The 26,766-nt window shown below is 38.3% G+C and overlaps 1 protein-coding gene across 5 annotated transcripts in view; it reads right to left on the reverse strand.

The window, feature by feature from the left end:
• LOC131688707 (neuroligin-1-like) overlaps positions 1-26,766 on the reverse strand; it is a 757,193-nt gene that overhangs the window by 471,278 nt on the left and 259,149 nt on the right. For 4 of the 5 annotated variants that reach the window (XM_058973158.1, XM_058973160.1, XM_058973156.1 and 1 more), the window contains exon 4: positions 8,649-8,681. The exons of the other annotated variant lie outside the window; for it this stretch is intronic. The gene's annotated coding sequence lies outside the window, so the exon portion shown is untranslated. The remainder of the gene's footprint in view (positions 1-8,648; positions 8,682-26,766) is intronic. 5 annotated transcript variants of the gene reach the window in all.

Here is a 26,766-nt window from a genome sequence, read left to right on the forward strand (position 1 = left end):
CAGACTTAAGAACATCGCCAATGAAATCTACAATGGAATGTTATATAAATTATTTATCAACTTCTCGGGTGAATGACCAAGTAGGTTAAATCCAACCAACACACAAGTATTGTCTAAGTTAGTTTTGCATGGGGCCTAACAACACATAGTGGTAAATAAATCAGTGGTCGATTCCTACAAAGTATATTTTTTAGCAAAATAAAGGTTGGGTTTAGCTGAATTGTATGTTTTAAAGAATTTGAGAACATGAGTTATTTTTAGACTAGAAAAATTTTATTCTGCATCTCACCACATAGAGGGCGCCAATACTAACTTCTCATCGGAAGGAGATAAAAATTAGGTGTCTTCTACAAAGTTGTAGAATAAGGCTTTTCCAGTAGTTCTTGTGTACATGTTCGCATTCCATCCTTCTTCTTTTAAACGTTATCGATGGCGCCTATTATGTGGCGAAAAATGGATCTCAAATTTTGTAGTCGAAAGATGAGCCATATTATAAAATAAAATAATTTTAAACGTACTATTCAGCTTAATCCGACTATTTTTTCGCAAAAAGAAATTGTGGCAATCGACTACTGGCGGTGGTCAGCTATTTTCGTTCGCGTCCCTTATCACCTACTTTATGATGTGTTTCATCAACAGTGCTATCTTTGAAAATGAACCACCTTGGTTATGCAAAAAAATTTTCCGATCTTATTTTATTACAAATAATTAAGTAGTTTCCATTTTATTATATTCAGAATTGCATATATTTTGTCGTATGTAATTTTAAATGTTTGTTGATTTGATGATATTGTAAGGGAACACGTATCCGCCGGTTGATGCCAATCGAGCTGACATTTTTTTTAGACTGATCAAACTAATTTCTTTGTTTGTTTAGTGTTTATTTGACAAAATAAGAAACTAATCCACGGGGCATTTAATGTGAGTGAGGAATACACATGGTCTTGTCTGAGTGAAATGATGATGTTGATTCATATATTAGGGGTTGAGAATTGGCAGTTTGTGAGAAGAAGCTATTTACCAATTTGCAGCAGTTATATCAGCACGAAGAATATATGATCGGTGTTGGGTCAGACCGGATCAAGTCGCAAAACCTTAAAAAATGAGATAATCGTAGCACTGGATAAAGAATCCATGTAACAGTAAAAAGCTAAATAGCGGAGACGTTGCTGTTGCTGTGCATTTAAAACTGAGGACGATGCGTGGAAATGCGTTGAACAAATCTGGGTAGCTATTGAGCTTGGTGGCCGAACCCTTTTTCTATGAGCAGTTTATTTCCCACCGGATCGCATTTGTGACTCCATGTTGATCGATGCTCACATCCAGCCAATTTCGCATGTTATGACACGTATGACTCCAGTCGACGAAATCGCTATTCTGCGCGATTTTAATCTTCCAGGACTGTCGCGGCAACAATCTCATAGTGGCTTCCTATATCCTGACCTTGATAATTCCGTGTTTCATGCAAGTTCAATCAACCTTCTCGACAGCTACAGCACAGCTACGCTTTTTCAAATCAACGACGTTGTTAACGAAAATGGCCGTAGTTTGGACCTCTGCTTCGAAAGCGCCCAGGACGTTGCTCCAACTATTTATGCCGCGCCAGCTCCACTAGTGAAAGTTGTCCCCCATCACCGGCCTCTCGTTGTCGTGATGAATCGAAAACGACCCCGTGTAGCTGAGATAATTCCTGACCCGGTTTTCTACGACTATCGCAATGCAGACCATCGCAGCATCGAAGTTTTTCTAGCAGAGTTCAACTCGGACGGCATGCTCGATAGCAATGATGTCGAACAAGCAGCGCAGACCTTCACACATGTCATGGCGTATATCATCGATAGATTCATTCCGATGACGGTAAACCGCAATGGGGTACATCCGCCATGGCAATCCGCTGAGTTACGGCGACTCAAAACAGTAAAGCGAGCCGCCTTAAGGAAATTCACAAAATATCGCTCTATGCCACTCAGGAACTATTATGTGAGGCTTAACATCGAGTACAAAAAAGTAAGCAAACGTTGTTACTCGCATCATAAACGCAATGTTCAACGCAAACTCAAATCGAACCCAAATCGTTTTGGAAATATATCAACGAGCAACGCAAAGAGTCTGGTCTCCCGTCGACGATGACTTTGAACGGAGAAATGGGTACCGATAACAATGAAATCTGTCGTCTCTTCTCCATTAAGTTCGCCAGTGCTTTCAATGCTGAAGTTTTACCTCCTGAGCATATTTCCACCGCCGCCGGAAACATCCCTTTGCAAACACAGACTTTTAGTCAAATGGATGTAGACGATGCAATGATTACCCGAGCAGCCCGCCAATTGAAGTCAACTCATAAACCGGGACCTGATGGAATACCGTCCGTTCTTTTGAAGTATCATGTCGATCGTTTGCTTTCTCCACTTCGTCACATTTTCCAACTGTCTTTATCTAAGGGAATTTTCACCTCATGCTGGAAATACGCGCATATGTTTCCTGTATATAAAAAAGGTAAAAGGAATGACAATGACAACTACCGTGGCATCACATCTCTTTGCGCCGTTTCAAAGCTGTTTGAACTTATCGTCATGGAGCCTCCTTTCAGTCACTGCAAGCAATACCTGAGCGATGACCAACACGGTTTCATGCCCGGACGCTCGACTACTACGAATTTGCTGTGTCTTACCTCACTCATCACCACGACTATGGCGGAACGGAATCAAACGGATGTTATTTACACTGATCTGTCGGCAGCTTTCGACAAGATTAACCACGCTATAGCCGTTGCCAAGTTGCAGAGACTAGGATTACATGGTTCACTCCTTAAATGATTAAATTGTTATCATATCGACCGGTGGATGAATGTCAATATAGGTGATTCACAGTCAGATAAATTTAAAGCTACTTCCAGTATTCCACAGGGAAGTCATCTTGGACCGATAATTTTTTTATTGTATTTCAACGATGTAAACCATGTTTTGGAAGGACCTCGTCTGTCCTTTGCGGATGACTTGAAAATGTATGCACAGATTCATTCGATTGCTGATGCCCATTTCCTACAAAAACAACTGGACAGTTTCGCAGCTTGGTGTGATTTAAATGGAATGATCGTCAACCCTAGTAAATGCTCTGTGATCTCCTTTACAAGGAAAAAGCAACCAATTCGCTTCAAATACACCTTGGGGAAAGTTGAAATCAATCGCGTCACCCATGTTAAAGATCTTGGAGTTATCCTGGATGCCCAACTCACTTTCAAACAGCACGTCTCGTTCATCATCGGTAAAGCATCACAAACGCTGGGCCTCATCATGCGAATAGCTAGAGACTTCACCGATGTACATTGTTTGAAATCATTGTACGGTGCATTGGTCCGCCCAACCATTGAGTTCAGCTCCGCAGTGTGGAGTCCTTTCTACTTGAACAGTGCGGAAAGAATAGAATCTATACAACGAAGATTTATTAGATTCGCATTGCGCAGGCTACAGTGGCTAGATCCGCATCGGTTACCCAGCTACGAAAGTCGTTGTCTACTTATTGACCTGGACACCCTGCGAACCCGGCGGGATCTCTCCAAAGCGCTTTTAGTAGCAGACATTCTGCAGAATAGGATCGACTGCACTGCCCTTTTCCAAGATATCTCGCACAACGTCCTCCCCAGAGCTCTAAGGAACAGACTCGTGCTACGGTTGCCATTTCGTCGAACCAACTACGGGATGAACACAGCGATCAACGATATCCAGAGGACCTTCAATAGAGTCGCTTCGGTCTTCGACTACCATCTTCCACGCGCAACGCTCCGTCGTCGGTTTGCGAGTATGCTGTCAGGATCAGAACCATACTGACTAATAGTGTTGTCCATACTCGTTATTATGATTGACTATGTTATTTGTATGGTATAATGTGTCTTGATTGTGTATTTTAATGATAATCTTTTAATTTGTATTTTATATTAATTAATTGATTATTTTATCATTGGGGCATAACAACATAGCCTGTTGATATACATAAACGATAATAATAATTTCTTCGGCTACATTCGACTTTTAGCTGATTTGAAATATGTTACAATAAGCAAGAATTGCAGCAAAAATTAATTTCAAATTATAATGTAAAGGATGCTACAATTCAAGCTTTAAACTCGTCCCAAGTAGCACGCTTTGTTACTGTATAGTATTTGTAACTCTCTTGGTAACAACTATGTTATGGAAAAAGCGTACTTTGTTTGTATGTTCCTAATTCCAGCAAAATAATGAAAACAATAGCTGTGCCATATGTCGAGCACAGCTTTAGGGTGGAATGGCAAACAAAGAGGCATTTCCAACTTGTTAGACTGTCTGTGCAAGTTAGCAAAGTTTCTGATTAGTTTCACAACTGTTATTGATGTTTGCATACTAAACACTATTGACCAGCTATAGTTACATAGTTGCACAATCAGTTTAAAAACCCGTGGAAATTCTTTTCAAATATATCCAACAATAAAAAATATTGTGTAGCAGTTGTGCAACATTTAAAACTTTGAACAAGTTGCAATTGCTACTTGGGGTTTTTCTCGAAATCAATACAATGTTACTTAGCCCGGTCTGACATGACACAGACCATATGTTTTATTGTCATAATCATTGACTTACTTTTAGTCTCATTAATTAATTTAATGAAATCAAATTAATTAATTGATCTCATTGTATCGAATACTTTCCACTTGTCATGTTAACTATATTTTATTCAATTCGTTTTTGCCTTTCTCATATAGAAAGGTTATGCAATCACTCTGAAAAACGTCAACCTAATCCCGGCCCGGAGGGCCGAGTGTCATATCCCATTCGACTCAGTTCGTCGAGATCGGAAAAAGTCTTTATGTGTGTGTGTATGTATGTATGTGTGTGTGTATGTGTGTGTGTATGTATGTGCGTATGTGTCAAATAATGTCACTCATTTTTCTCAGAGATGGCTGGACCGATTTGCCCAAACTTAGTCTCAAATGAAAGGTGCAACCTTCCCATCGGCTGCTATTGAATTTTGGATCGATCGGAATACTGGTTCCGGAATTACGGGTTTCAGAGTGCGGCCACACAGAAATTTCTCATATAAACTATAGGAAAAATTAAAAATAGAATTTTTATTTTTAATGCTAAATGTGTTCAAGGTGCATGAAACGTCGAGATTTGATGCAAACTCAAAAAAAAAAATTTGACGACGATTCACTTTTTTGTATTTTGGCACATTTTTGCCTTTCTCATATAGAAAGGTTATGCAATCACTCTGAAAAACGTCAACCTAATCCCTAAATTTTTTTTTCGACTCGCATAGGGTTTCTGGATTTTAACAGGGGCGTAGTTGATGGATTACGGAGAGGGGTTACACCCCCCCTCTACTGCTCGCTCCCCTCCTTTAAAAATCTCCTTAAATCACCCCTCAGGCCACCATCCCATCCAGCCCGCATACCCCTGCCTTTCAACCCCATCATCTTTAAACCACCACTATATCACAAAGCATACCAATTTACGATGGGGAGTCGTTCGTTCATGGGACTTTCGCCCTCTTCACATACCCACCCCCGCATGACAAAATGAGTTAGCAAGCAGATAATATTGATCTAATGCTGATTAGGCTAATGGAGTATGATATTTTTTTGTTTCAAGTGTTTCACCGTCGACACGTAGCTCATCAAGTTCGTGGCTGGCATGCCATTGTGTATAAGTGCAAAGTGTACTAAGAATGTAATGGACATTTCCACAATTATGTTGAACATAAAAAGCCTCCGTGCCATAGTTTAGAGAAATGAGAAAGGCACCATTGCACCGCTAGGTGGATTAAAACAGGTTTTTGATAAGGCATTACTTAAAACTAGGGGATTACATATTGATTTTTTTAAATGAAACTAATGAGATTTTATAGCTATCTAATATACCTACACAAGGGGTAATATGATTTTCGTAAGATTAGGGAGGTCATTTAGTTTTTATGGCAATATGGTTTGACATTTGTAAACTATATTTTTTCATGAGTATAAAAATATTCTAGCTTGATTATTCGCGCAAAAGGTGACAGGTTACTTTCTTTTCGTTCTTATTGTCTCCAATCTTGTTCTAGCTAGCTACAAAGCTAGTCGTTTCAGGTATTTCGGTAGTGCTTATTTTATACCGTTTAAAATGCGCTTCAGTTAGCTTAACAATGCGCGCAAATAATGATAACATAAAAATCGGCACCTTATTCAATTGTTCGCGAAGAAAGAAACCAACTTATAATTGTCATTTTATTTGCTATATAAATATCAAAGTTTTTACACGATAAATAATACTTGTAGTATGAAATCTTCAATTATATAGGTTTTGCCATATCTATATCGACCAATGTCTCGAAACACTAAAGGTAATCGCTTTTCATCGCTTGTATTGTTTTTATAATGTCGTGATTCGCCGGAATAAACGAAGCAGAGAATAATGAAATTGTGAACATACTGTTAGATTCAATTACACACCAGCAACAACTGTCGGCAGTCCGGAGCTGAAGTTGCTTTATTTTTACAAATAGTTCATTTCCAAATTAATTCAACAATCAATAAGTCTATCATAAATTCTCGGTAGCCGGCTGCCCAGAGCAATAAACACATGATAACATTTCTGAGAGTTGCGAAACTCGTATCACTTATCAAGGAAACTCCAGATTTGTGTAACTCTTTACCCCATTTTACTAACAAAAACTCCTTCCCGTGGCAAACGTGGAGATGCAGAGGTTACACTATCATTCCTTTCCATCCCCGATGACCTAAAGGACGTGACCGGTGCCGTTAATGGCATTTAAAAGTATAGAACTCTCGAAATGTGCACATTGAGAATGGATATGATTTTCTGTACCATTTCGCTTGTTTTGGTCAATCACGGAGTAGGAACTACGAATTGTACGGTCATTATGCTCATGCTCAGCTCATGCTCAAAATGCTGATTTGCCACCATGTTATTAGGCCCCATGCAAAACTGTCTTAGACATTAATTCAGTAAAAGCTTAATAACATCTTCTAAGGAAGTTGGATTGATTTGGAGCCTTCCACAATGTTATAGGTAATAAAATTTTCTTTCTTATTTCCACTTGCAGTGATAAACCAATACACACAGTGACAGCTAGCGAAAATGCGACTTGGTGCACTTTCTACATGTAAATCAACGAAAAATCCCCTACAAATTTCGAACACGTTGGTCCGGCAGCTAGACTTGTCCAATTTGGCTCAACTTTGAAGCAGAGACTCCTGGTAGGACTGGAAATCGATTTAAGGATATTTTTTTCTGGGCAGCCTAATGTTAATTCTATGCTCAAAGTTTCTTCAATGCGTGGGAGAATAACATAAATAATATTCCCTTGAAGTATATGTATCATCGTTTGCTTGCATTGTTACAGCAGACACACAACGACTTCAATCCAACGGATTATGTCAATAATTATTAGTACTCAAATGACAAATGTTCCAGCTATTAGCCTTAAATCAGAAGTTATAGCTGTGTCTAAACGTAGCGGGTTACAAATAACAGGACGAGGCTAATGGATGACCTATTTGGCATGGTACTCAGATGCTCAAAAAGCCATTATCGTTTGATTGACGATCTTTTCCAGCGAGTTGTCCATCAACGTTTGAGGTCCTGTTACGAGCTAATTGAAAACGTTTGATCAAGCCTTTGGACCGGATTCTGCTAATGATGCATCCCAAACTACCAAATTAAACCGCTAAAAGTTCCTCCCTAGCGCCGGCACACTTATCCTAGAGCATAGAGTTAATTTTACGTTCACAGAAATGCGTTTGCAGTTTGTGTCATCGCTATTCCCAGCTTGTCCGACCGACATCATACAACACGATTCGAAATTGTCCACTTCGAAGTTGCTCGGAGGTTTACGGAGCACTTCCAGCACGCTTTCGGTGGCTTTTCGCGAATTTGAGCTGAATCAACATTTTTGCCGATATACTTGAAATAGCATCGGTAGCCAAAAATGCTTCAACACACCATGCGCAATTTATGTACGGACGAGCGACGGACGCACCGCTCCCAGAATGAGCTCTTCGTTTAACAGGCGGCAAGTATTAAGGCACATAGCTCACCAGCAAATGCAATTTTCCGTGCGGTCCAGGCGCAATGAATCGAAACTTTTCTCAGTGTGCACTCCTTCCGCGCATCGTCCCGATCGGCTGCTGAATGCAATGCCTGTCGACCAATGCGGGTAGCAACTTCTCCGGTAGCAGGAAAAGCGATTAGAGCGATGGTTGGTAATTTGATTTAAACTTTTTTGTAAGCTTGCTATCCGAAATCTAGTCCCACACTGCATGCTCTCGAAGAGCTCGTTGGGTGCCTGTGTGCGGTTTGTATCAACCTCGTCCGTTCTGCGACACAGTCAGGCACACACACAAACGCTCACACTTCCTTGTCGTTGCTGTGGTACCGTGACTGAATCGAACCGGAATCTGTAAGGGAAAGTTTAGCGAAAACTGGGCGAAACTTTTTGTGATCAATATTTTCCTATCGCTTTGAAGGGTTCTGCATCAGTGAGAGCATTTTGTGAAAGTTTCACTGATTCCGAACCAGATAGAAAACGAGGAAAAAGAATTTTGCTGGTGAATTTTTCAATGGATGGGAATACTATCGGGGGATGCGAATTGATTGCTGGCAGATACACTCATTTACCTTCTTTGAATGGTGGCAGTTAGAGGGTTTGATCTGGAATGATGAAAGAGAAAAAAAATTGTTGAAATTTCTTTATTTGAGCTAGATTCGGAAAAGTTTGTAAATTTTCAAAAAGGTACATGGAGCAGAAAAATAATGTTCAGCTAGATGAATTGATCAACATTTCTGAACTGATAGAATCATGTTCAGCAGACAATTCTCACTGGCTGAGAAAAAGTAGGTCAAGTCAATCTGTTCAACAGACTGAATACTTCTTTCTTACTCCCTAGCTATTGTGAATTGCCATGACGTAATCCTTTAGCTCTCGACAGCTATTCACAATGGGCTTTAAAATTTACTGCAATTGTTGAATAATCTTCCACGCCTTCCATAAACCTGCCACATTCCTTCCCACACGGGTTCACATAATTGACGTAGCCAATTCCCATTATTATGCTTGTCTGTCTGAAGAATATAAAATTAAACGTTTCATTAACATTAGCGGTCCCAACCCACTCGGGTACAACTGGTAAATTATCGCGTACCTTCAAGGGACAAAACGAAAATGTAATCTGTTTAAATATCATTTTAAAACTCAGCAGCATACTACAAGGTTTCCATGTTGGAAATTTACCAGTTCAACGCTGGGTCACATCATTCGCCTCTCCACGAAAAGCAAGATTTACATTCCCCAAGCAAACAGAGAAAATGGATGGAGGGGTGCGACAACATTGCCTGGTAGTAGGTATCTTTGTTGTTCCTATAGCTCATCATGAGTGGTAGCTAGAACTAGTAGGCCATAGCGTTGAAGGCCGTCGAAGCCATAATTCAGCCCCCGAAGCAAAGTGCACGACCGCGACAGCGACAACGACGACGACTAGGACAGGCTTACGCCCCCGTGAGCTGTTGATGCTTACACAAAAATGTCTCCCTTTTGTTGGTAAGCAACAACAGCAGCAGCTGCTGCTTTTGCCACCGGGAAGGGAGTCTGGGATGTGGAGCAGAAGCGCGTTTAAATAAACATAAAACAAAAGGTTTCTGTTTGAGTTCGCTGCTTCTTGGCACTCGAAATTCGGAATGCCATCTAAGCTTCATGAAGAGAGATTGAGAGAGGGTACCGAGCAAAGTTTGTCTTCTGGTCCACTGAGGTGGGGGTAAAGGACAGTGACAGCAGGCAGCAGCAGGAAAAAATAATCTCAGTGGAAATTAAGTATGAAGGCGCGAACAAAAAGATTTACTCTATGGAACAATTACTTTTAATGAGCACTGCCAGTGAGTCTTGTTAAGGGATCGGGCCTTGATAAAGGGATAAACGTTGATAAATTTTAGACATTTAAACGCTTAGTTATCGCCTTATTCGCTGTCATTCAATGAAAAGATAATTATTTCGTTAACTTTTTTGTCATTCAAGAGACCGAGCTGCTCCACTGAATTTTAAAGTTTCTTGGAGACGCGTGGTTTTTAGCCACGAAACAAAAATGTTCGAAAAGTGTCATTATGCCGAGAAACTTAAAATCGTAGTTTATAATAACCTTATAACAAAGAAATTTTCCCACAAGTTTTTATGTTCTTTATTCGCGACTACTAAAGCGGCAGACGACTCGCGAACAAATGGAAAGCGATAAAAAGGTATTTTTATTCGTTCGTCTAGAATGAAACGGGATTCGATTCTTTTTAAGGAACACCCCCTCGGTTGGGGAAAAAACGCAAAAGTTTGAAGATTCAATTAGCATTTTTATCGCTGTTCCGCTCGGTGAAGTTTCTTTTCAAATTCAATTTCCCGCACCGACCGCCAGCTGGTGACTAGCCGAGGTGCCGCCGCCGCCGGCGGCAGTAGGAGCCAATTAATGACTGCCCCACTCGATGTCCGTGTATTGTACTGTACTAACCAGGGAATGAATGACTAGTCAGTGTCCGGCTCGTGGTGCTGGTGTTGGGAAAATTCACGACCTTTTCTTGGTTCCGCTCTTTCAATTGTATTCCATGTCTAATTGATCAGCTATAATGGGATTCTGTAAAAAGGTGATCCAATTCGATTCCATTTTGAACTATGTAAAAAGAGAGCGAATAGGTTTTCGTGCTGTGATGGATTACATCGAATACCCTGTGGCGGTTGCGGTTGCTGTAAATTGTATTATTTTCAAAGTAGAAATAACGCAGCGGAAGAGAGAATTTTGTTTATTTTTACTTATTTTGAAACGCCTTACTACTCCACAGTAAGACAAACCCGGACCCGGAGTCAAAATAAGAAGGTTTAGCTAATATTTTTCTTGTAGTAACTGAACTGTCCTAGGCATTTTTCCGCGATTTTGGGTTATTTGCAAGAATAATGAATTATTTGCGGCCTTTGGAAAAACAGTTGATTTTATGACAGACATTGCTTCAGTAAAATCGTCCATAGCATCGCATAGTATAGCACGAACACCTGCACAAATCGTAGATGGAGTTGCAGATTTGAGCATATCCCTTGTCACTTCGCAACGATCTACAATGACGTAGACCCGCTCAACTCCACACTCCTGGCCACGTCCTTACAAGCGTTTTTATTTCATAATAGTCCTATCATCTACTTATGGAATACGCTCGGAACCAAAACAGTTTTCATAGATGACGGAGATATAAAAAAGCGAAAAAAGGGAGCGTGGGATTATATAATTCTGCATATATTTAGTATAATTAGTAGTGTAATTCAAAAAGAAAACGCAAAGAATCTATTGGAAACGATCTCACCGGTATCCAAAATGTGAAATTCGTCCTTGCTTAAAGGCTTTTGATGCCACTTCTTAGAGATGAACGTTATTGAATCTTTATGATCCGTCGCTTGAAACAATATTGTTCTGGCAACAAATGTGGGGTTCAAAATTCTTCAAATTAGACAGCCTTATACTGGGCTTAACCCCACCATCCTCGGATCTTGCGTTTCTGAATCGGATCGCCTGTCGAATTATTTCTTATGTTCTTCCCGAAAGACACTTCCACTTTTTTCGCGAATCAACACTTAAACGTTTGCAAAATTTGAATTATGAAACTGGTTTATATCATGGAAACTTCTAAAATAGCAGCAAAATGTCAGAGAGAAAATACCGAGAGAGAAAATACGAACTGTCTAAAATAAGACCCCGCCTACTATTCATTGCTTCAGTAAAATCGTCCATTTGATTAAATTATTATTATTATTAAATGGGGCCGAAGGTCGTTCGACCAATAGGCATCAGGCCGACTGTACATTAGACCAAATGGACATTAAGCCGAATGGTCATTAGGTAGAATTGACACTAGGTCGAATACTCATTATGCCGAATGGGCATTAGGGCGACGACCAAGAAAGCCGAATGTCAGTAAGGGGGTAAAGAAGTTGAAGCTTATCCTGTCGAGATTTCGGGGAATTATTTTTTGCTTTATTTGCTTCTCAATTATTTGCCTAAATCCTTCTTTTTATCATGAGCTGTACTGTACCACCGCTTTCTAAACTGCTTTAGTTATTGCGGCGAAGCCAGTGGAATGCGATTTTGCCGTATAATCAAGACTAAGGAAACGAAGTGGCGCAAAACTGCTGAGGGTCCATCGGGCGAGGAGACCGATGACCCGCGGTCGTGAGCGGCGGCCGCTCGCAAGCAAACTAGAGATGGCCGGACCCTAACCTGTAGGAATTGGGGAGGGTTCGGGTTTTCTTATCACTGGGTACGGGTCAGGTCGGGTCCATTAAAAATATTTATTACGGGTCGGGTCGGGTTTTTTTATTAAAACATTTCGCACTTACCCGTATGAATGTTTTCGAATGTTTGGATAACCTTTTTCCGCTAATATCAAAAAATGATAACTTATCCTCGTAGAAAAATATTTTAAAAAAAGCATTTTTCCCCCTTTGAAATACATTCATTCTATAGATGAGCGTTTATCAAGTGAACGGGACTATCCATAGATTTTGAACTGGAAGTTCATCATCTAGAAAATTTCACTGTGAACATACTATAAAACAGGGAAACCTTTATCGCTTTTTGTGAAGTTTCTCAAGCATTTTTGAAGTATTAATGTTGTAAATTTTCCTTCAAATTTCGGACATTCAAAAAGAAAAACAAGTGTGGGAAAGATATCTTTCGTATGACTATCGATCTGTTCAAGGAAATATTTGGCGTTACTACAAAATTTATTGATAAGTATAATTAAAGAGAAATGTTTACATGTATACCTGTACACAAGATTATTCCAATTAATCAAAAATATGCAGTTAAATTGTATACTTTTCATTTGAAAGATAACTTAATTGATTATAAAATAAGCGTGATGGACAGATGTTAAGCGTGTTTAGAATAAAATTTATGTTGGTTTAGAAGATTTTTGCAAGAATTGATCTTATCGAAAATTTACTAAAATAAGTCTCATATAAGCTAACCCCCATTTTACGGTAAAACGGAACTAAGGTGTTTCTAGTTGTGTTTACATGTAAGGATTTATGCCGAAAGATAATCTAATACAGTGTAGACCCGTTTTTATCAGCAACTTGGTGAATTTTAGGCTAATAAAAAGGGAACGTTAACAAAATCGGGACATATATTTTTCATTCTTTTTGATAAACCGAAGCTCTTAGCATATTCCCTAGATAGTCCTTAGATATAGCCTGATAACCCTTTCTGATTATATAATTAAAATTTCTCTTAAGGGGGTTTAACAGTGCTATATTAAAAAAACAAATATTTTTGCACATTTTGGATCTCTAAGTTAGGAAAAATATGCTCAAGAATGGATTTATTCGAATTAAACTTGTTTCGTCTGTTAGAGCCCATCAAACTACCAACTATAAATTTTCATATCAGGCTGATAAAATCGGGTCAAAAAGCAAACAAAATCGGGTCTTCACTGTAAGAACCAGGGCCTGGTTCGCGGAAGGCGTAAGTTGGTGGACATCCTTTTTCTTCGTTTGTGTTAGGCATATGGCGCTGTCTCTCGTTTTCACCTCAAAATATGTAAAACATTTTTCCATAAGTTGCAAAAATTTTCAAAGTGAATTCATGGGTGACAGTTTTTGAACGTAATAAGCAAATTTCCTTAATTTTGTGGAATTTTTTTTATTTACGGTGAACGTCGTATAAATAAATACCATTTCAGACAACTTTGAAACCATTTCCAAATTATTCATATAATACGTACTATATTGGTAATACTATTCATATACTCCATCATCATCATTCAACTATTAACCTACCATAATAGTTTTGGTTACCATTGGCAATATAAACCGTGTATCCTATTTTGATGATTTGTATATTACGTTGTACTTTTGTGCATGAAGTTAAAATTGCTCTGGTAGTCTTTGTTATTTGTATACTTGTTTACACTGCTTGAAAAACCTGTAGTTCCAAAATCCTTATCTTAAAATATTACGGCGATATCTCAATATGATAAAACGTTAGTCCACTTTGTGTCAACGAAGCTTTCTTCAGAAGATGACGTGTAACAAAATTAAAACTTCATCGATCGATAGAATTGAAATGTGAAAGAAAAGAGATATTTTTCTCTACCAAATATTTTATGCATCGCTAGATCTAAAATATGCATGTCACCGTAAACTGTATGGTTCTCGAATGGTATGTTGTCAAAATGCGTTAGAAAAAGAACATATGATGATGGTTTTAACAACCTGTTGTTTGTATGGTCGGGTATGGAAAAACGATAATGGTTATATTCGATATTATACTAGTCAATGGTTAATCTATTGTTGAAGGAACCATGTTGGAAATGGTTTTTAAACGTTTAATGCAATGATTGGCATATGATACACATTTATGCGGGTTAAAATCTATTACGTGAATAATTATATTTTTCAATCTACTTCAATCAAAGAAATGAAAATTGAAAAGATCGCTAACTAGCCCCGGGCACTCCTACTCTTTCGAATCAAATGGGTTAAATTTATTTAATGAAAATCGGATTCAGAACCGTTCAGTTCGGGTTTTGTCTTTTTATAACATCGTATCCAGATTTTATAAAAAGACAAAACCCGAACTTCGGGTAAGCTTGCAAAAATAATATTCGGATTCTGGTCGGGCCCGGGTACGAAAAATCCATACCCGCTCATCTCTAAAGCAAACCTGTGTTGCACCCGTTTGCCCGGATAACTCAAACATAAGGGCAATCAATTAGCTTTAGTCCGACGGAGCGGCATTGATGTCGGACAACACACGGTTTGAAGTAATGTGGTATAGCTACAGTGGGCAATATCTTTATTTATTTATTCCATTACGTCAGGAACTCAAGTTCTAAAATAATAATAAACTAATTAGTTTTGGTTTGTTTACCTCCTAAATATAAATACATATTAATAGTGAACAAGCTATTTGTTTTATTTAAATATGTAGCGAAAAAGATGATGAAAGCATGCTAAACATCTAGTTTTAATATTCAAAAAATATCGCTAAGGTTCACCCTTCATTTTGAACTGACAATTGTTTTCAATCTTTATTCAGTTTAGACTACTCTATTTGGTTTGTCCTTTAGCCCATTGGCCTTTCAGCCATTTGGCCGAACAACCTTTGGTCTAGTGACTTCCGACCAACCGGCCTTCGGCCTAATGGCCTAACACCGTCACTACTTGGCATAATTATTGTTTATAAAGCTGCTTGGGATGAACTTTTATTAAACACGAAGTAGCCTGCGAATGCCCACAATCACACTACACTCATTCGAAAGTTTTTTAATTGCTCTTGAAAATGAGTCTACGTTTCGGGGGCGGGCATAGCGTAGATGGTAAGTTGATTGCCTTGTACGCAGCTCACCAGGGTTCGATTCCCAACCCCGCACTTATGGTTAGAAATTTTTCCAAAGAGATTTTTCTAACCCGAATAGAGGCTAATGACCATCAGGTTAAAACCTCTATAATCGAAATAAAAGAAAAATCCTACGCTTGTTTTGCGAAAATTTACGATAAGCAAGTAAAAAAACTACCGATGGAGACGCATGGTTACTACTGATATTTATTTTTCATAATCTTTAACAATAGATGATAATGAGAAAAATAAATGCACATCTTTCAAATACATTGAGAGGATGATTTAGTAGAGTTCCACTAGTGAATAAAAGAGAATATCTGAGTGTTAAGTATTAGGATTATTTACTATTCAATAAATTTTCCAAACTTTTCACATATTTCCTTAAATGCTAACATCTCAGTTGGAAACTAGAACTGCCATTTCTATAGATTAATCTAGATTATGCAGGTTTTTAGACGTAATCACAGACCTAATAAAAATACAGATTCATAGAGAGTTCCCGACAAAAAATAATTGAAAAGGCCCCCGTTAACGTTTTTTATTCTAACCAATGTTTTAACAACTAAGTTGTGGAGGGAGTTGAAAAATCTTTGCTATCTATACTTCTCTAGTGAATTCTGTCCCCAAAAATAACAAATTTGTTTAAAAAATCTTTTAATGTATTTATTTTAAATTCGTACCGGATGAGTTGGAGCTGATACTGACTTTGGAATCCGAGCATTATGATGTTGCATTCGGTAACCGTTTTGTTTACCTGGTGTTGAAAGATCATCGTGCTATCTACGGTCAAGTCAAGATAATCAGGCACCTTAGACTATTCCACCGCTGCATCCTTCGGTTTTAATTTACAGTCGTCTTTGCTGTGCTGATGCAAATCCTTCAACGGTTGAAGTAATCTCTCAGAATATTCGCGCTTCGTTGAAGCTTGGACGTAGGAAATTAAATGACGACTGCGGTAAAATCGTAGAACAGCGACAAGGTTCTATTTTCAGAAAGAGGGAGTATATCCGAGGTGAACGGGTTAAACAGATGCGAACCTAATATATTTCCCTGCGGAACACCAGCAGAAATATCTTGCGCAATGCAATCGGCTCCATTCAGAAAGACGCAAAATGTCCTTCACCAGAAAAAATAGGAAGATTCAGTGGCGGATTCAGAAGAAGGGATCCTGGGGGTCCGGACCCCTTCCGAAATATTTTACTTGTTGAGAAATTTTAAACTAGTTTGAATATTATATTAGTTTCGAACTCAAAATCATTTCAAACCAAATTTGACCAACAAAACATACATTCATTAAATAAGGTTTTTTCGCTGACCTGCCATGAACATCGACATATTTGTACCTGTGTACAAAATTTCGTGCACGCATTCAACCTCAAACTTGCTTTGTCTCGATGTACAGGTTCACCTCGAACATCGAACCCAAGCGAACGATGTGCAAACTCTAGTTCAAACATCCGTGTACGTACACCGGGTGCGCACACGAGAACGATTAGCACAAGGCAAAAAGAATCAACGCTAATGATGATAAGAGTGAGAAAGAGAAAACTGGTTCCACGAACCTATGTGTATGCACACCGTGTACGTACATGGGGTTCTGTTGTGCAGGCGAACATGTGCAAATGTTTTGGTACGAAACAGCGGGTTTGAGTTTGTACACGAAGTGTGGGTTTAATATGAGCACAGAACACGAGCGAACATTGTGTACGATGTTCATTTGGGAAGACTGTTTTTACTTATTACGAATTGTACAGTGTTCATTTTAAAATTGAAATTTCAGATTCTTCCAAAAAAATATTGTGGGTCCACTTCTGGGAAGATTGTATAGTTGAAGCTTGTACAATGGGGCATCGTGCCATACATTCTCGAAGGTCTTTTCAACGTCGAGCAGAGATATGGGTGGAGTTGCTAGAAGACTATTGGCATCCTATTATACAGCCTCTTGAACAGATGCTCCCTCCATTGCCGCCAAATACCTAGCATCAGCTGATTTCATGAATATACTGATCGACAGTTCAATAAACTGATCTACACATCCAGTCTTGCGGAACGATCCTCTGTCGCCTTCAAGTATCTAGCATCAACTTATTTGCCAAAGTCTTCCGAAAAAGTGCTCCATCCGTAATCTCTAAAAATCTTACTTTGAATGGTATTCGAGACAAATCTGCATCGAACTTATATTTAAAATTTCACAGAACTGTAGTGTTTTGGTGCTTCATATTGATGGCATTACTTTTCGGTTGGATTGGTTAGATAAATGCCGCAAAGGGCGCAAGACAGAGACTTTGCCAAGGGCGCCAGAAGGCCACGCTACGGCTCTGTATATATGACCTCAAACCACAATAGATCAAAACATTGGTCGCAGTGGTTAATTTACCCCACAAAAGAAAAAAATATATTTCCTCTAGCAAATCAAGTATCGGACTAATATTCCTTCCCTAACCTTCCGCGATCTACATTCGGGCCTGGCTGGCGCCGGTATTTATCAATAAATACATTGGGATTACCAGGAGTTTCACAATGAAAGATGTCTCGCTACTCCCAAGGATAATTATTTACTAATTCCATTTCAGCTAGTTCATATCGGTATCGGAGCAGTCAGGGGTGGTCGCACAAGCTGAAGCACAAGCAAAAGCTTTATTTTTGTAAGTTAATAATCAGGTACGATTAGGTCTCGAAATCTTTTCTCTCATCTCTAATTCTGTCAGATAATTATTTTCCTTTAGCTCTTTTTGGGCAATCAAGTAGTAATATTATTTGTGCCACTTTTCCTCTTCTATATATCCATGAGACCGGTAACAATTTTGCCTTATTTTTTCGGAACACTGCTAAATCAAACGGTAATTGGCTTCACATACCATTTGTCAAATATGAGCTTTTTCTGAAAACTCTAGTTCACCCACAAGAGTTTTCAAGTTTATATGTGAAAATATATGAAAAATAGGCAAAAGAAACAATAAACTAATTAAAAATTGTCAGTATCTTCTTGTGCATCATCACATCTCCAGATATATAGCTTAAGATGTAAGGATCAACATTGCTGAAGACTGCAAATTGATCCGATTTTGCAGTAAAAAGATATTCTCATATAAAGTTATGGGTTGCCTCTCTTTCTCGCACATGCTTAGGATAGGCAATTTCGAAAAAAATCGGTTGGTCTTCAAAGTTCAATAACTATGTTGGAGAACTTCCAATTAATATGCAACCTTTAACAAAGCTGTTCTTTATAAAATAAGCTGTGTGACAAAAATTTTGAGGTATGCAGAATTACTGTGGATTGTTCTATTTGATTTGAAGTTTTTGTTTCCGAGTTTCCATATATATTACTATAGAAACTTGAAACCTCTTGTGGGTGAACTAGAGCTATCGGATAAAGCTCATATTTTGCGTATGATTTTTGCATCCAATTACCATTTGAATTGGCAGTGTTTCAAAAAAAGTCAAAATTGTTGCCGGTCTAATATCCATATACTTCAAAATTTCAAAACGTATCTTTGACCGCATTTACCTTATAGTTAATTTCAAAAGCATTTGCTTCCCCATCTACAGGTGCCAAAAAGTACCGTAATCCACCACCAAACCGCGAGCATCGTCTGACCAAACAAGCGAAACTCACTAACAACAACGTAAAGAAAGTCTTACAAAATGACTAAGACCATAGATTATCCGTGCCATAAGTTTTAATGCTGATTAATTTGTATTTAAACTTATTCAAATTTACGAACCCTCGGACGGCCATCCCGGTCGCGCCGCGCCGTGTTGCAATGGATGGCTCTTTTGTGTTTGCCTCGCGCTCTGTGACGTGCCACCATTTCGAGTAATGGCGAAAGTTTTTCCAACTGTAGGTAGGTACCGGCTTAGTGTGTGCGGAACTGCGTTGCGTATTTTCGTAGGACGAATGCTGCTTCACGCTGCCCTGCTAACAGTGCACTACCAGCCGAGGAGCAATGAGGAATTAGTTGTTGAGGTGCGGAGGTGAACTCCTCTCGCCATCGTCGTTGTCCTCGGTGCGCTCGCGTTGTTTTCGCGACAGAGCAGGACAGTTGATGGCTGGGGAACGTGGGTAACATTAAACATTTAAAATGCAATTTGCATACTGAGTGCGGGGCAACGCTTTCGCTAAAGTGATTGTTTGGGGTTATGACACAGATTATTGCAACTTTTGCATGTCTGCGATGACTGATGGCAGTTTCGGGAATGGGGGCGTAAATATTGTTTTAAATTTTATATTATCTAAGCGTTATTTTTTATGTTTTCCATTGTACATTTCTTACTGGAATCATCATATTGTTCTACATATTTGTATTTTTTATTCATATTTCACGTTTAACCAATCTTCATCAATCTTCAGAATTGATCTGTAATCCATATAATGCGTAGTTTAGGCTCCAGAAGACATGTGGTTTTGCCACGCGAGCCTCCTTCGCGCTTTTGAGCTAATGCTGCTCCGTTCCAATTTATTTCGTTTAATTATATGACTGTACCTTCGAAATTATTCTAATTATTCGTGCAAATTTCTCACTTTTTTCGATTAAAAAAGGCATAGGGTGTTTGTCCACTCAAGATTCTAACAATTATTCAACAAACAGCTGAAAAGCCATTTTGACCAACATACTACCCCGATGACAAGCGCAATACAACCGATGCGATGCTCTTTCCGTAGTAAATGTTCAACCCACCGAAAGAAATGTTCCTTCACATCCATGGTGTGATTTGATGGTGCATTCTTTCGCCCCAATCAACCTGGCACACACATACAATTCGGAAGAAATATCAACAACAACAGTCAGCATAGTTGCACTTCAGCATCCACCAAGCGACGCTTTGCTCCATTCGTAACCTACATAACTCCGGTTGACAGATGTTTTTGTGGGGTGGTGTTGGAGTTGGCGCAGCGGAGGGAAGCATGAGCGGCCAAGCAAAGGAAATCCTAAAACGAAAGGGCGGCTGCAGATATCACAAGTCAGCACGGTAAACGAAGCGGAAAAATGCGAATTGATGGAGGTATCTGTTACATTTTGCACATGATTGATAGCGAAAATTCGATTTGACTCAGTGGAGCAGAAGCAGCTGCTGCTGGCTGCCTACTTTCGAAAAGTTGAACTCCGGACGGACGGACGACAGGGGTGTAGAGAGAGAGAGCAGTGCCTACACAGAGATCGGAGATCTACGAGATCGATGAGATTTAGGCGCTGTACCGAGTAAAAGTACTCTTCTACAGTAGGAAGAAGTTGGCGGTAGCATGCCGAGTAGCTTTACTCCAGTCGGTATCATAACGCGTTGGTTGAGGACTTACATAGAAGAAACTGGATGAATCGATGCATGAAGGTAGATGCCGAAATGTTAGTTTTGCTTCATCGACGCTCTCGGAACGGATCTGACGATTGTTGTAAATTTATTTATGTGTGGAGGACTTGAAGACAGGCACGTAGCCAGAGGGGGGGCTAGGGGGCTAAAGCCCCCCCCGAAATTTTTCAAAAATAAATTTAAGAAGCAACATGTTTTTCGGTAACTCGTAAAAAAATTGTATCTTGTTTGGTTTCAACAAATTAATGGGAGAATGGTGAGGAAGATTGCTATTTCGAGCCACCGAAGACATCGGTCACGATATCTACTCAGTATGCCGAGTCTGATAACACACTTCCTTTCATATTGTGTGACTCGTCGGAAGAACAAAAGAAACTGTTACTTTAATTCTTGCTGGGGTGATCCGTCGGATGATTGAATCGTAGAAGCAAGAAGTGGTGCTCCAGCCAAACGTGGAGGCTATTGACTTCTGGAATTTTTGCATAACCGAATTTCATGATGGGGAATATTTGCTGAAGGTGAAAATAGAGGTTATGCTTACGAACATCGCCTTTAACGAGTTCTACCTTGTCAGGCATTCAGTACTTATGTTACTCAACAAATTAGCCTACGCGAAACCAGTCATTTTGCAACTTGTAATACGTGGTTGATTCTCATATATATGGATGATGAGAAAATCAATGTTCGTCTACAAGATCTGATACCTCTTACTTGAACCGCGGGCGAACGACCAGGAGGTTAAAGCCCCAATAAACAAACTTAACTTCTTTGAACCGTGGCCATTAAAAGATTCCTGTCACATTTGGAAAAAAATGTAATTTATTATAAAGGACTCATCTAGGAATTAGACGGGTAGGGTCAGCTAGGATTTCGTCCTAGCTGACCCTGCACGCACAAAACGCAATGCGATAATATCATCATACACGTTACATCTTTGCACATCCATAGTCTCCAATACGATTACCTGAAAAACAAACAATTGCCAAATTTGTGGCTGCTGTTCATATAATATTGACGGCAAAAACTGCGTCTAGTATCTCAAAATTAACAGTCAGCATCATCATTGAGGAAGTCGACACTGGTGGCCCGTAAGGGGACAAAACAAAAATGAAATCAGATATTCGCGAACTGCCATGTCCATAGCAGTTACCACGATAATAATACGGAAGTGTACAAGATAGATATGAACGACCACCAAGACGCGGTTGGTTATGAAAAATATTTCTCAATCAGTAAACAGGTCAATCGCACGAGATCTGTTGGACAACCATTAGCGTTTTATCATTTTCATTGTTTACATCGTGGAAATATATTAAAGGCTCAAGGCTTCATTTAGCTAATGCATTGAACCGACTCAAGTAAACGAATTGTATAATAAAAAATTAGAAGTTTCATAGAAAACTGAGTACAAAAACTGTCCCAAAATTAACATTTATCGCTAGTAATGGTATCTAACAAAACTCATTTTATGCTAGATATTGGCCTGAATAAAGAAAGTTAGTTAAATCATACGCAAATTGAATTTCTGTAATAGATTAGAGCAATGTGCGCTTAATATAAACGTCAAGCATCTTCCAAACTGTTTTCTTACATTCTTTAGCTAAAAATAATTGACACGTATTTTTTGGTTTGGCTAAATATTATATTTTTTTCAAGCTATTCGCTTTTGAACTTTTGAAGTCTATAAAATTGAACATTTTTCCATCACTGATAACTCGGAAACGACTCGATATATGGAAAAAAATATTAAATAAAAAATTTGCGTTTTCAAATAAGCTTACCAAAAAAAATCACAATTTTTTTGTTATATAACTTATGAAATTTGCAATTACTTGAAACAAATTGAATTTTTTTAAGGCTGGACCAAATTTTTTATTTATTATTTTATTTAAGTATTAAAATCGTGTTAAAAAGATTGTGTAAAAATTTGGCAGTGGAATTCTTTGCGAGATATTACAATTATAAACATAAAACATGGCAATTTTACACTAAACGCCCAACGAAAGGCCTGTTATAACTGAAATGTCTCGTAACACTTCGAGTTCCATTCTGAATTTTTCACATAATCTTCTTAATATAGTTATGTAATCAAAATAAATTTGATTTCGGGGGACTTTAGAAAATATTTGCTTTTGACATGAGAATACCCCCAAAAAAGTCTTAAATTTGCAGAATGCGAGTCATTCCACGATTTACAACTATAATTTTAGTTCCCTCCAATTTTTTTGCACTCTTTAGCTGAAAATTATAGACACGATTTTTTTACTTTGGCTGAATTTGACTTTTTTTTCAAGTTATGAGTTTTTGAACTTTATAAAGTACTAGCTAATACCCATCGCACGTTGATGCGACTTTCAACGAAATAGGAGGAAACCATAATTTGTTCCGAAGCGCCTTCTTGTAGGCAGATAATCCCCACCAATAGCACACAAACACGCTCCATAACAAATTCCTACTATGCATAAATTTTTACGGCAATTGGTTAAGCCGTTTGGGAGTCCATAAATCACATACATACAAATATCGACTTTTAATAATATAGTGATTTTTTAAAGTTTTATAAATTTAATAGAATTGGACATTTTTCATTCCCTCATAACTGAGAAACTATTAGATTTCTGGAAAAAAGCATTAAATAATAAAAGCTGCGTTTTCGGAAGATCTCGGCGGATTTTTTTTTGTAATATTTGTTTTTGTTAAATAATTTATGTATTATGCAAATATTAGTAACAAATTTTTTTCAGGGTGGAGCCAAAAAAATCTTTTTAGCTTTTTCACATAATTTATAATTATATCGAGAAGATTGTGTACAAATTTCAGAAAGAAATTCGAAGTATTTTACGAGATATTTCAATTACAATAGGCCTATCACTAGGCGTTTGGTGTAAAATTGCCTTGTTTTAAGTTTATAATTGTAATATCTCGCAAAGTATTTTGATATCCACTCCCAAATTTTTGCACAATTATTTTAACATGATTTTTAATATTTAAAGAAAATAATAAGTAAAAAATTGGTCCAACTTTAAAAAATTCAATTTGTTTCAAACAATTGCAAATTTCATAAGTTATATAACAAAAAGAAATTGCTATTTTTTCAGTAAGCTCACAACTTTTTTATTTAATATTTTTTTCCATATATCGAATCGTTTCCGAGTTATAAGTGATTGAAAAATGTTCAATGTTATAAACTTCAAAAGTTCAAAAACTAATAACTTGAAAAAAATCATATTTAGCCAAAATAAAAAATACGTGTCAATTACTTTAACTAATGAATGCAAGAAAAAAAATGGAAGGAATTCAAATTTTGATTGTAAATCAGACGTGGAATGACCCATATATTTTGATCCTATTGATCACCAAAGATCCTCCTTCCTAACTGGGGTATGACAAAAAATTATGTTAGCATGATGCATTAGAACTGGTAATAGTTACAGGACGCCAGATCAAGAAAATAGAAGTTGAACCATCTACAATTCGTTTGCTAAATCAGAAGATTTTGTGCAAATTTCGACATTCTCTTCGATCGAACATTTTATGGATATTTTTCTACTCATTTCGATTTAGCGTCATCCACACCTTTTAAACGTGTAGCTTAGAACACCTTGCGTTTTCCAGCACCGTCAAGGATTGTCATATTCGGTTAGCGCATAAATACTGAGAACTCTAGAATATCCATTGTTGCAACGAGAGTAAATTGTAACTTGTAAATAAAAATAAATAATAAAAATCAAATTAAACATCAATAATTCGTTGATGTACTATAGCCTTTCTTGTGACAAAGAACATGGATTGTCTTAGATTTGGCTTTGTTTTCATTAAGAACTTTTCAAAATTTCGTTTAGTTTCTAGTGACAATATGAAGTAATTAGAACTAAAAGCTTTATGCAGGGGCGGGTAAAGCGTAGTTGGTAAATTGATTACCTTTTACGCAGCTCATCAAGGTTCGTTCATCAATCCCGCACATGTAGGGTTAGAAATTTTTCTAAAGAAATTTTCTAACCCAAAAAGAGGCGAATAACCATAAGGTTAAAACCTGTATAATCGAAATAAAAAAGCTTTATACAATAATTTTTTAAGCCCCTCCCGAAATAAACTCCTGGCTACGGGCCTGCTTGAAGAGGAAGTTTTTCACGGTTCATGAACTCAAGGCAGGTGTCGATGTAGAATGGGATTTATGCAGGACTGTAATCAGCAGTGGAAACTTAATTTTAAATGTTTGTAAAATATGTCAAGGGCTTATTATTTATTCTTATTTATTTATGCATATTCTCATAAGCAGATTCATGCAGACTCTAGCCGTTTGCGATTTGTTGGTTACTATCCAAAGTTGCGTTTTCCTTACACAAAACTTTGGTTCTTTTTAGATTGATAAGGTCTTCAAAGTGAATTTTTATTTTCGAAAATTCATAAACCATTCATAAACTAACATTGAGAAAAAGGCTAATCGTTCTGTGATTCTCGGACCGATCGGTCTATCTTTCCAGTTCGTGCAGTGTATCGATAAATATACTAGTGGTAATCCGCTGCCAAGGTTATCTTGCGCATTCTCCGCCTCTTCGGGGTTTCATTAGTTTTTCCTTCTTTTACATTTTTGAAAGTTCACCGTTATCCGACCAGTGAGCAAGAAAGTAGTGCTTTTTCTATTAATCCAAAATACACCCTGATACACTTCGCACGGTGGTAAACAGCTTAAACCAGGCAAATGATATTGCTAGCTACGGGCCTTTTACGAAGGAGTACAGAGTATATGTACCATCAAATAGGGTTGAATGTGCCGGGGTAGTCTCCGATCCGACACATGGAGTTGGCTATTTTAAAGACCCAATGAGCCAGTGAAAATAAAGGAGTGCAAACGTTTATATTCATCATCAGTCTCAGCTGACGGGAAGATGACACACGTCAACTCAGACTCTTATCGGGTGACCTTCGCTGGTACTGCTCTACCTTACTACTTCCTCTTAGACAAGGTTCGTCAACCTTATAACTTCTAGACTAGCTCAGTGGGTGGTTGGAGGGGAATTATGCTGGTACTCGTTTTGTGCGTACACACACCCACCACGGGACTCATTCACTTTGGGAACTACGGGAAAACGGACCATGCATAGCTGCTGGTAACCAAGGTTAAAGACCAAAAGGTATGCGCTATGTATCACGACACTCGCAAGTGAAACCTTGAATTTTCTTTCTTGTAGAATACCCGAAGACGAGCCCTCGTCTCCTCCTTTCGACGACTCCTTTCGAGTCCGGGGATCGATACCAAATTGTGGTGTAAATGTACGGACAATGTTGCTCTCGAAAGAATCTCAATTCCTAATTATATGTACAATTTATTTTACCCTTACATTTATTTAAATCTATGTGACGTCACATTATCCTATTTTTACTTGCGGATTTTATTTGTTGGTGCAGGGTGTGCGATGGCGGCCCAGCGTATAGCCGACGAAAACAGCAATGGCGGATCTGTGACCGCTTATAAATGACGCTTCGATTCATCCGGGGTTCGATTATCGTGGTTGTGGTACTGACCGGAAACGAACTGGTTACCGATCCTTGTTGAAGATGCTGATGACAATATGGTGACGGATTGTCCAGCACGTCCAACCTTCGGTTCTGGTTGCAGGGACTCACGGCACTCCCGATCGTGATCTGTCCGCTGCATAGTAGGCGGTCGAGGAATCTCTCCTGTGTAAGTAATCTTCGGACGAAGTCCGAAGCCGGAAACAAAAAGGTCCACTAGGGACCTGCCCAGTAGAAATTAGCTTATGTGTCGCGAGTTTTACAACCTTAACCTTCACCAACGTTTTACCCGTTTCATTTTAGAATTTTACCTTTTTGACTCTTTTTTAAATTGTATATTCCGTGCTTTCCATGTCTTGCTTTCCGTATTGGTAACACTGTTTAACAATATAATTAATTTTAACAATTAGCCCTAAGACAATACATTTTAATAATTTTATGACAACTAACCGTACTAACACATTTTAATTCACTTGACCCGATTTTATTATCATTACGTATATTCACCTCATTTTTAATCTGCTAATCTGATCTACAACAAAAAAAAA

Source organism: Topomyia yanbarensis, chromosome 3, assembly GCF_030247195.1.
Source record: "Topomyia yanbarensis strain Yona2022 chromosome 3, ASM3024719v1, whole genome shotgun sequence".
In the NCBI taxonomy this organism is placed as follows: domain Eukaryota; kingdom Metazoa; phylum Arthropoda; class Insecta; order Diptera; family Culicidae; genus Topomyia; species Topomyia yanbarensis.